The following is a 9,832-nucleotide window of genomic DNA, read 5'->3' as shown; positions in this document are numbered from 1 at the left end:
AAGCATGGCACCGAGTGCAGCAGAAACAGTTGTGCTGCCCTAAATCCACCTCTGCCAGTAGTACCTCCTGCATTGTAAGAAAATCACTGGGGCCTTATTTGAATAGTAAAACGTCTGGCATCTGGTGGGCGGGGCTTTTGTGTTGTGCTCTGGAATCAGCCCCTCCCTTCGGGTGTTCAGTTAGAGAGGCCAACTGTCATTCTTGCCTCATGATGTTGTTTTAGTTTCTCTCAGACAGTATGATACTGTGTTACAATTTGTATTATTAAAGCTTTGTTTGACATGGGCTTACTTTGCTGAAAGAAAAGAAACTCTGCTGAAGAATGGTGGAATATCCTAAACTGGGTGAGGGAGGGGATATTCCCAGTCTGACAGAAGGATTGATTTTTTTTTTTTTTTAAAAATCACCCCACCCTCCACAACATGCATTGACCATGATAGGTAAATATTCCCTCAAAAATCCACAATGCATGAGAGAGACTATTATCTTTTCCTGCCCAGTTCCTGTTTGCACTGGCTCAGCCACCCTTACCCTAAACATACCTTAAACATTTTCTCGTATTGTTGGATGCAAGCATTGGACCCTCACCCTCTCAGCTGTGGATGAGTGTGGTGGTGTAGTTACCTCCCCCCACCTTCGATGGGGTAGCTGATGGTTGGGGAGGGGGGCATGTCTGGACTATTTTGGAACCTTCTCTCTTTTTTGGGCTCTTTTGCTTGTGGCAGCCATTTTGTGTCATGGCACACCCCACAACAGCCATGGCATGTGGCACACCCACATGGCCGCCATTTTGTGCCTGGCAGCCAGTGCAGTTGTTTAAAATCCCAGATGTGCCCACTGGCACAAGTAAAAAGTTGGCAGCTCTTAGAGTGGCTCAAAATCGTTGACTTCTGTGACCACCTAGGAACTTAAGCACACAAGTCTGTATCGTATGAGGTAAAACCATTCAGAGAAGAATCTCTGAATTAGGCTCTGCTAATGAATGCACAGTATGTTTAGGAAGTGGCTGAAGTCCCTCTTTGCTGCTGTCAATCAGCGTTAAGTGCCCTTTCATGCTCTCTTGTTGAGTTCTGCAAGGTGGGGCAAGAAAAAAATATTTCCTCACTTGTATCTGTCTTTAATCTCTTCCCTGCAGGGACTGCTTGCCTGATGTTTAAGCAGAAAATGAATAATACAAAGATAAGAAGATGCAGCATAAATTACTAATGGCAAATTAACAGCACATCCCCAGGACAACAGCAGTGGCAAGAACATGGACGACACCTGTTATGCTCCACGTTTAAGAGCACTTCGATGGAATTATTTATCAGCATAAGTAATTTCCATTAACTTTAACTGAATAAAAATGCAGAGAACACATTAATCACAGTATATTAAGTATTTCATTCAAATTAGCCCTAATTGCCAATCTTATTTGATGCACTAAATTTAGGTTGCTTAATACTTATTGTAATGAATATTTTAACCCAATTGTATTGCAGCATCCATGGCGGTATACTGTCATTACTGGAGCCACATATTTGGAACTAATGGGTTTATGCAGTAATAAAAGCAATGGCAGACAGTATGGCTTTGTTTGTGATGGGGTGGTAAGCACTTAAGAGTTCCAGGGGACTCTAGGTCATGTTGAGCTGCTGTTTTTTAAATAGTACATAGTATAGCATTAAGTAGCATCTTGTGTGTGGTTATAACGGGCAGCTGATTATTTCAAATTAAAAGCACTGACCATGCTGTGCACATGTATTTGACTATGTCTGCTGCTTATATTGTTCATTTCCTGCACTACCATAAATGAAATTATGCCAAGACATCTAGGACAAAGCAACTACAGCACTGCAGTTGTCGTATCCTGGACGTCTTGGCATTCATTGATACATGGAAAATTAATAATATAAGCAGCAGCCATAGTACTGCCAAGGTGCAGTAGACTGCCAAATGAATAGTGCTAGTATTGCCAAGGACGGTGGCATTAGGAAGTGATTTCTTATTTCCTGTACCAATGTGACTGCTGCTCAGAGGAAAGAACTGCAGCAGACAGTTCAGGAGAGGATATAGCCAGTTCCCAGTATCTTCTGAACCTGGCAGTCAGGTGATACCAGGCAGCCACTCCTGTCTGCAATAAATTCAGCAGATCTACTGCTTTCCTTTTAGTCTTTCTGAGCAACATTGGTCATGGAGGACAACAGCCTATCCCTATGTCCCCCACCCATCCATGGCCACTACACTTCTTTGTTTTTGGCTCTAAGCTTTAACTGGCTTAAAGGTAGCTCGCTTATACAGTATATGATGTGCAATTCTTTGCTGGGGAGAGAATTGGAACAGAATTCCTAATAGAAAACTCTTAGTATCTTTTCCAAACTACAGTATCTGTTCCAAACTACAGTTTCTACACCTGCGATAGAGGGGTGGTAGATGAAAAGTGAGATTTTTTTTTTAAAGCTTACCATTTATTTATTTTATGAAAGTGAGGTATGGATATTTTCATGTCTAAGAGTTTTCTGTGGTATGATTGTATATTTACACCTCACTTCACTTACTGTACTATTTTATTGACTTGTTTTAGATCTAGGATCATTGAATTACGATATAGCTTTATATAAATTTACATATATTTTATCAGCTTTGTTAAATTTTAATTTATAATAAACTTTATTATACAGATGAGGGGGTGGAGACTTGCTGGGAAGCTAATACTGGCTTTCTGGCACATTTAATTCTAAAACAAAACAGACATTCACATGCGGTTCTATTAATACTTGTCAGGAACAGAAATGTGCAAAGCAATTCTGAGAGGAAAACATTTTCTTTGCTGTTCTAGTGGAAATGCATCTTAGCAAACTTTCTGTACAATAACTGGCTACCGTAAAGAAATCTCGATAGCTTTGGCAATTTCAGTGCCTTGTTGGTATGCACTGGGGGAGCCATCTGAGAAAAGGACCTTCTTTGCACCCTGTTGAGGCTGGGAACACTGCAATCTGGAAGTCAGACTGGAGTGCATGGGAGCAGCAATCTGTTCATTTTGAGAATGTTGTCATGAGAACACTGCTGCTCCTCCTCCACTTATGAGTGCCTTAACAGAGTGCTGAGCATTTTAGTTGGCTTCCTCTCATTAAATGGTCTTAAACTGTAGCTGTTACATATGTAAGGTTCTATACTTAGGCAGGAAGAACCAGCTGCCCAAATATAAGTTGGGCTTGCCAGAAAAGGATCTAAGGGTCTTCATAGACCACAAGCTTACCATTGTGATGCAGCAGGAAAAAAACCCTAATGCTAGGCTGCATCAACAGAAGTATAGTGTCCTGATCAAGGGAAGTAATAGTCTCACTCTATTCTGCCTTGGTCAGGCCACACCTGGAGTACTATGCCTAGTTCTGGGCACTACTATTTAAGAATGATATTGACAAGCTAGAATGTGTGCAGAGAAAGGCAACCAACATGATTTGGAAAACAAGTCTGATGAGGAACAGTTAAGGATGTTGGTTAAGTGTAGCCAGGAAAAGAGGAGACAGGGAGGAGATATGATAGCCACCTCCAAATATCTAAAAAGCTGCCACATGGCAGATGGAGCAAGCTTGTTTTCTCCTGCTCCACAGGGTAGGACCCAAACCAAGGGAATTATGTTACTAGAAAGGATATTCATAATTATTGTTGTTGTTTTATTTATACTCTGCCTATCTGGATGGGTTTTGCCAGCTGCTGTGGGTGGCTTCTAGCAGAATATAAAAACATAATAAAACTAAACATCAGGAAGAACTTTCTGACAATAAGAGCTGTTCAACAGTGTTGTTCACAGGTTGGATGGCTATCCGTCTTGGATGCCTTAGTTGAGAATCCTGCATTGTAAGTTGGGCTCCCTTCCAGCTCTACAATTCTATGATTCTATAAGATGCTTTTCTGCAGCACTCATCTCCATCTCATGTTTTTATTGGTATGTTTGAGTTCTAAACCATTTCCTCTATGGAAGGCTCTCTCCAAGGATATTTTTTCAGTGCTAGGTGAAGACATTTTGTAGTTTAATTGTCTCATATCATGCTTTGCTTTGAATTAGTTTTTTGCATGTTATAGTTTATAAGTTACTTTGAGATGCTAATGCAAAGTGACTAATAAGTTAAATAAATAATAGTAACAACCTGCAAATAGTTAAAATGAACAAATTTTCTTGAACCATACTTGTGTAAAGCAACACAGCAATTGCCCACAAAGAACAAAATGCATAAGTACTTGGTTTTAACGTATGAACAATGCAGATTTCTGAATCCAAGAAAAAAATAGACAATTGCTGTTTGCAAACTTTGTAGTCAGCCAGTTCAAACTTCTATGCAATCCACCAATGTGCTGAGTACTTCAGAGCAAACCACTTCAGTCCCAAAAGCAGTCAACCAACCACAGAAAATAGATATGGTACATGGCATCATATCGACATTTAGAACCTAACAAAGGTTTCACTGTGGAACCTCCTACTGGCTTTCCCTTACTCATGTTTTATTCCAGTAACTTTGGGAATGGAAAGAAGTGAGTCCGGAGGCTGATCCACACCAGACCTAATTTAGGGGCTGGATTATTTCTTCAGCTACATAAAATGGCTTCCCTGATTTGATATTAATTCCCTTAATTATTTCTGATAGCGACTGGGAAACAAGGTGGTGTGGTGTGGGTGTTGCCTTTCACTACAGAAAACACTTTAAGGTCTCAGGCTTAATGATGAACAGATGAAAATATACAGAAAGTTAAGACAGATGGCTGTGGGGCGGGGAGCACAGCAACACACAAGCAAAAACACAATAGCTCTTGGATGCATTTAAATGCCATTCTTTTCTTTTGTATACCTTTTTATTTTCTGCAGTATATGCTTGGACATTACTTCTACTGCCTATTACCAGACAACCCTTTGTTTTAAAGGAATGCCCCCCTTCCCAAACATTACGGCTCCATAGAAGTAATGGATAGCCTTTATTATTGAACAAACCAACTCCTCAGCACTACATCAAGCAGAGGCTGAAGCTCCAGGGTTATACTTTGCAGTGGCCCTTATATCTGGGGATGTCAATCTGACAATCCTTCTTCATCTTTTGAAGTGGTTGCCTGTAAAGGGGCTATTGTATGGCCGTGGTTGAGCTCATAACTTGGATATATCCAACAAAGCCATCTAATTCTGAGAATAGAGAGGATTGATGGTTACAGTAAACAGTATAAAAGCTTTTGGAAATCAAAGGAGTTCTGGCTTGTGCACCTCATAACAAGGTATAGCATTGTTGGACAGCTTCTTCATCATAATAACAGAAGCAAGGTAATGACCATCACCCCAGTCCTGCTAACTGACCCACTAAGGAATATATGGTTCTGTGTACACACAGCATCTTTACACCCTCCAGAATTTTTATTTATTATTTGAATATGTTACGTTGCCAAATCTTGTAGCTGTAATTGCAAACTATGAGGCAATGCATGATTATATTTTCTAATTTCACTCCCTGCCTTATCTCATTAATGCAAGCCTGAGGGAGAACATGCTCACTTCATCCTCCAGAGCCGTTAAATGTCCACTCTAGTTTTTGCTGTCATCAGGTGGTTCAAAGGAGCCAAATGTATACATCCCTCCTTTTCCAGGTCTCTAGCCCGAGGGAATGGAAAGGGTAGTAAGGCAGCCGCTGGCCAGATGGGGTAGTCAGTTGCTTCAACAGATGGTCTCCCAATCTATTTTCTGACAAAGCTACTGTTGATCGCACTCCTATGAATTCAGTCCAGGAGGTCAAGAAACTAAGTTGCTATGGAAATTTCCCTTGCATAATTGCAAGTTGAAAACAGTTAGAATTCATGAGGCAATGCAACTCCATACTCGTCTCATTAAACAGGTGTTGCATGTTTCATACTAAGCAGATGCCATGTTACAAACACTAAAAACCAGCCTCTGGGTCAAGAAAGCATCTTAATTCAAGACATGATTTAAAGGCATTTCTAGGCTTCCTTGTCCTCGGTGGAATCTGAACATTCTGTGAAAGTTAACCTCCTATCTAAAAGGCTGTCCTGACAAACATACAAACTTCTCCCTCATTGCAAGGGAACACATCCTTCATAGCTACATTCATTTTGTAGAACTACCTTGCATACTAACTACCCAGACAGATCTGCTTATTCTCTGAACGTATAGGGAGAGGGCTGTAGTTCAGTGGTAGAGCATCTGAGCTGCATACAGAAGGACTCAAGTTCCATCCTCAGAATTTCAAAAGAACTGGAAACGTCTCCTGTCTGAAGTCCTGAGAGCTGCAGCCAGTCAGTATAAACAATATGCAGCTAGATGGACCAATGATCTGACTCAGTATGAGGCAGCATTTTATGATCCTGCCATCACATTTCTCCTGGTTGTTGACAAGAGGCATTCTTATCCTCTAGAAATCTGAGAGCATCTGACAGTGTAGAAAATTTGAAGAACCTTTGAAGAACCTTGGCCTGCAGCCCACCCTGAACCTTAGGCTCTCAAGTCACTGCAAATATCTGAGATCTTGCCCACTTTGAAACAGGTGAGTACTTCATTGCACTTGGGCTCCCATTGCAGCCTGCCGGAACCCTAATGTCCCTTCCCCTCCTTGTATGCAATGGTAACACTCCTTGCCTCCATCTCTCCACAGAGCAAGTCATGTCAAGCTGTTGGTTTAGAACCCAATGATTGCTAGGCAGAGTTGAGAAAGCCTCCAGAGTGATGCCTCCAGGAGCCACTGCCAGTCAGTGTAGGCAGGGATGGGAAACATGTGGCCTCCAAGATGTTGTTGGACTGCAACTTGCATGATCCCTAACAACTGGCCTTGCAGGTGGAGGGTGATGAGAGCTGTAGTCCAACAACAACTGGAGGATCACAGGTTTCCCCATCCCTGGTGGTAGACAATGGTAACCCAGATGGACCAGTGCTCTAATTCAGCTTCACAGGTGCTCAGGGCTTATCCTCACCTTTTGCCCCACTCTTTCAAGGCCCACAGGTCTACACTTTAAAGCTCTGTGTCTGAGTGTACCCCACTTTTTCTGCTCTGCAGTTTCCCCTGCAAATCAAAGCAAATGGAACTTCGGGTTTTGTGTGGATTACCGTTTGCTCCGACTGAAAGCACAGAGGAAAGGTAAGTGTGGCCTCCCTCAGTCTGTGATTTGGTAGACTTGCAGGTACCACATGTTTTGACACACATTTGTCTTAGTTACATTTTGTGCCTTTAAAACGTTAGGCATCCCCCCTGAAAAAACAAAATGGGTGAAGTTAAGTATCCCTTACAGAGCAGGAGGTGAGAGAAAATCACTGAAAAAGTTCTTTTGGACTGCAGATTCAGGAAATAATAGCTCGTACCTTAGGTGCACTGTAAAACCTCCATATCTTATTACAGTGCAGTCAAGAGCTGAGCACTGTGTACCTTTGGTGGAGGTATGCCTACTTTTTCCCGTTAAAAAGTTGTGCTGTCAGGGAAATGGGGAGACATTTCACAGTGACTTAAATTTATCTCTCCAGCCCTTTTAGCCTGTAAAAATTGTTATCTAAAGATTTGCGGTGATTTATTGAAAAATAAAAATCTACCTCAGTGAAGCTAGCTTTCTTAAATTTCTTACGTGTTATTTCATAATCTGGATGGCATCTTTTCAATATCTTTATGGTAGCAGAGCACTAAGTCCAGCACACCAAATAAAAAGGGAACACAATATCTCAGAAATAAATCTAATTAAATTTATATAGAGGAATGCAAGGCATTTTATTTACACCAATATTAACAGGAGACCAAACAAAGAGCTTTTTCCTCCCTCCTGTGCTACTATACTCTTAAAGCTGTCATCCAGAAGCATCTTCTGTACTAAATGTTATGTAGCCATCCATTTTATACAGCTCTTTCCCTTGCTAAGCCTCACTAAGTGTAGGAAGCTAATGTCGAATGTAGTGATGTTAGGACTACCTTGCTCTACAAATCAGCATGATAGACCATCATTCATTTGTATCAGAGTGAACTTTAAAACAACAAACCATGACATTTTGGGCATAAATCTACCAGCAGATAAAAATGTCCACTACTTCCCTTTGTAGGTCAGGTGGTTTTGGGATTGGTTTTAGCTTGTCCTGGGCCCCTAAAAATCCGTACGAAAGAGAGTGAACTGTGTCATCCCCCCCGCTATCAGTATGATGCTCACTTCTCCAGGGATGATGCTCAATGCAATGTATACATTATCAACTAAATATCCTTTAAGAGAAACAACTATAACCCAGGAGGTCACCTTGGTGGTGTGACTTGTCTGGAGAAGTTATTACTGATATGTAAGCTCCGAGACCTCATCCAAGGTGGATCTACACATAGGAAAAAATGCTATAAATAAGTCAGAAATTAGATCGTTATAACAAAAGGGGGGGGGAACCCTATGGAAAACTGTGTATAAAAATTTCCTGCTTCCTGGTGCCATCTGCTGTTGTATGTTTCTAGTGCATTCAAATCGTTGTTTCTTTATTAATGTAGCTGAGTCCCAGGAATGAAGTTTAATTCTACCATTAACTCCCCTTGTAGTGAATTTCTATGTAAACAGCATACAACAACACACTCAGTTCCCCAGGTTCACAAATTTCTCGATCTCCAATAACTTGATTATTCAGTACTTGACAACTCTCAGTCAAATGTGTGAAAAATATCAGTGAAAAAGTATTGTGCATATGTTCTGTCTCTGATTACTTACTTATTTATTTCAATATTTTTACCCTGCTCTTCATGCCACAAAAAGTTTGCAGCTCAATTTGCAGGAATCAGGGAAAAGGTAGCCCCAACCCTCAGCCTTATAGAAGAGTTTGGATTTGATATCCCACTTTATCACCACCCGAAGGAGCCTCAAAGCGGCTAACATTCTCCTTTCCCTTCCTCCCCCACAACAAACACTCTGTGAGGTAAGTGGGGCTAAGAGACTTCAAAGAAGTGTGACTGGCCCAAGGTCACCCAGCAGCTGCATGTGGAGGAGCGGGGAATCAAACCCGGTTCCCTAGATTACGAGACTACCGCTCTTAACCACTACACCACACTGGCTCTCTGAAAGATATGACAACAAAGGAAAAGGAATTGAGAAGGAGGAAGGGGGGGGGGAGCAAACGCAACTACTAGCTCTTAGTTAAGACTTCTTGTAACAACCAGCTGAATTGGAAAGAGTTCAATGAGAGGAGGAGCTAAAAGTTGCTGGCCTCTTAGCTGAGCAGGTGAAGTGGCCCAGTAGACCTTGTGCACCCTGCCTACTATGGGCTGATGGAATGGCTGCTGCTATTTGGTAGCTCACCCATCATGCATGTGTTTGCTGGATATAACAGTTTTAAATAGATGTATGAACTGGCTCTAAACTAGGCTGGTGAAAGGGAAGCCAATGCAAAAGAAGCAGCAAGAGCTTACTAGCAACCAATATTGTCGAAAATGATCTTGGAATAAGATTGTAATTCATTTTTAGAGGCTGAAGTTAAAAGTTGCTATCACAAGTAAAATAAGACATGATGTCAGTCTTGTGCAAGTGTGTCAGTCATACTTCCTCTTACCAAAGGTTACCCTCTACACTGCCATGGGGGCAGGGAGAATCTTAACTAGGAGATACTGAACTAGGATACTAAATTAGGGGATATTGAATAGGAAGCCTTTTTTTTGTTGGTGCATCATAGCAGAGAAGCATACACATGGAAAATGCAGCAATGGGGCATGATGGAACTTTGGAAATAATACTGCTACAGTGGTACCTCGGGTTACAAACAATTCAGGTTACAGACTCTGTTCACCTGAAAGTAATACCTTGGGTTAAGGACTTTACCTCAGGATGAGAACAGAAATCACGCGGCGGCAGTGGGAGACC

General features: G+C 41.4%; 1 protein-coding gene across 1 annotated transcript in view; it reads left to right on the top strand.

Moving 5' to 3' along the window:
* Positions 1-119: 119 nt before the first annotated feature.
* The window catches only part of DAB1 (DAB adaptor protein 1), a 643,380-nt gene continuing 633,667 nt past the window's right edge, over positions 120-9,832 (top strand). Inside the window, exons 1-4 of the mRNA XM_081867205.1 lie at positions 120-345; positions 1,137-1,316; positions 6,392-6,519; positions 7,027-7,107. The gene's annotated coding sequence lies outside the window, so the exon portion shown is untranslated. The remainder of the gene's footprint in view (positions 346-1,136; positions 1,317-6,391; positions 6,520-7,026; positions 7,108-9,832) is intronic.

This window comes from Podarcis erhardii, assembly GCF_964252035.2.
Source record: "Podarcis erhardii genome assembly, chromosome: 6".
Lineage (NCBI taxonomy): Eukaryota > Metazoa > Chordata > Lepidosauria > Squamata > Lacertidae > Podarcis > Podarcis erhardii.
This window is presented reverse-complemented; position numbering and strand designations above follow the sequence as displayed.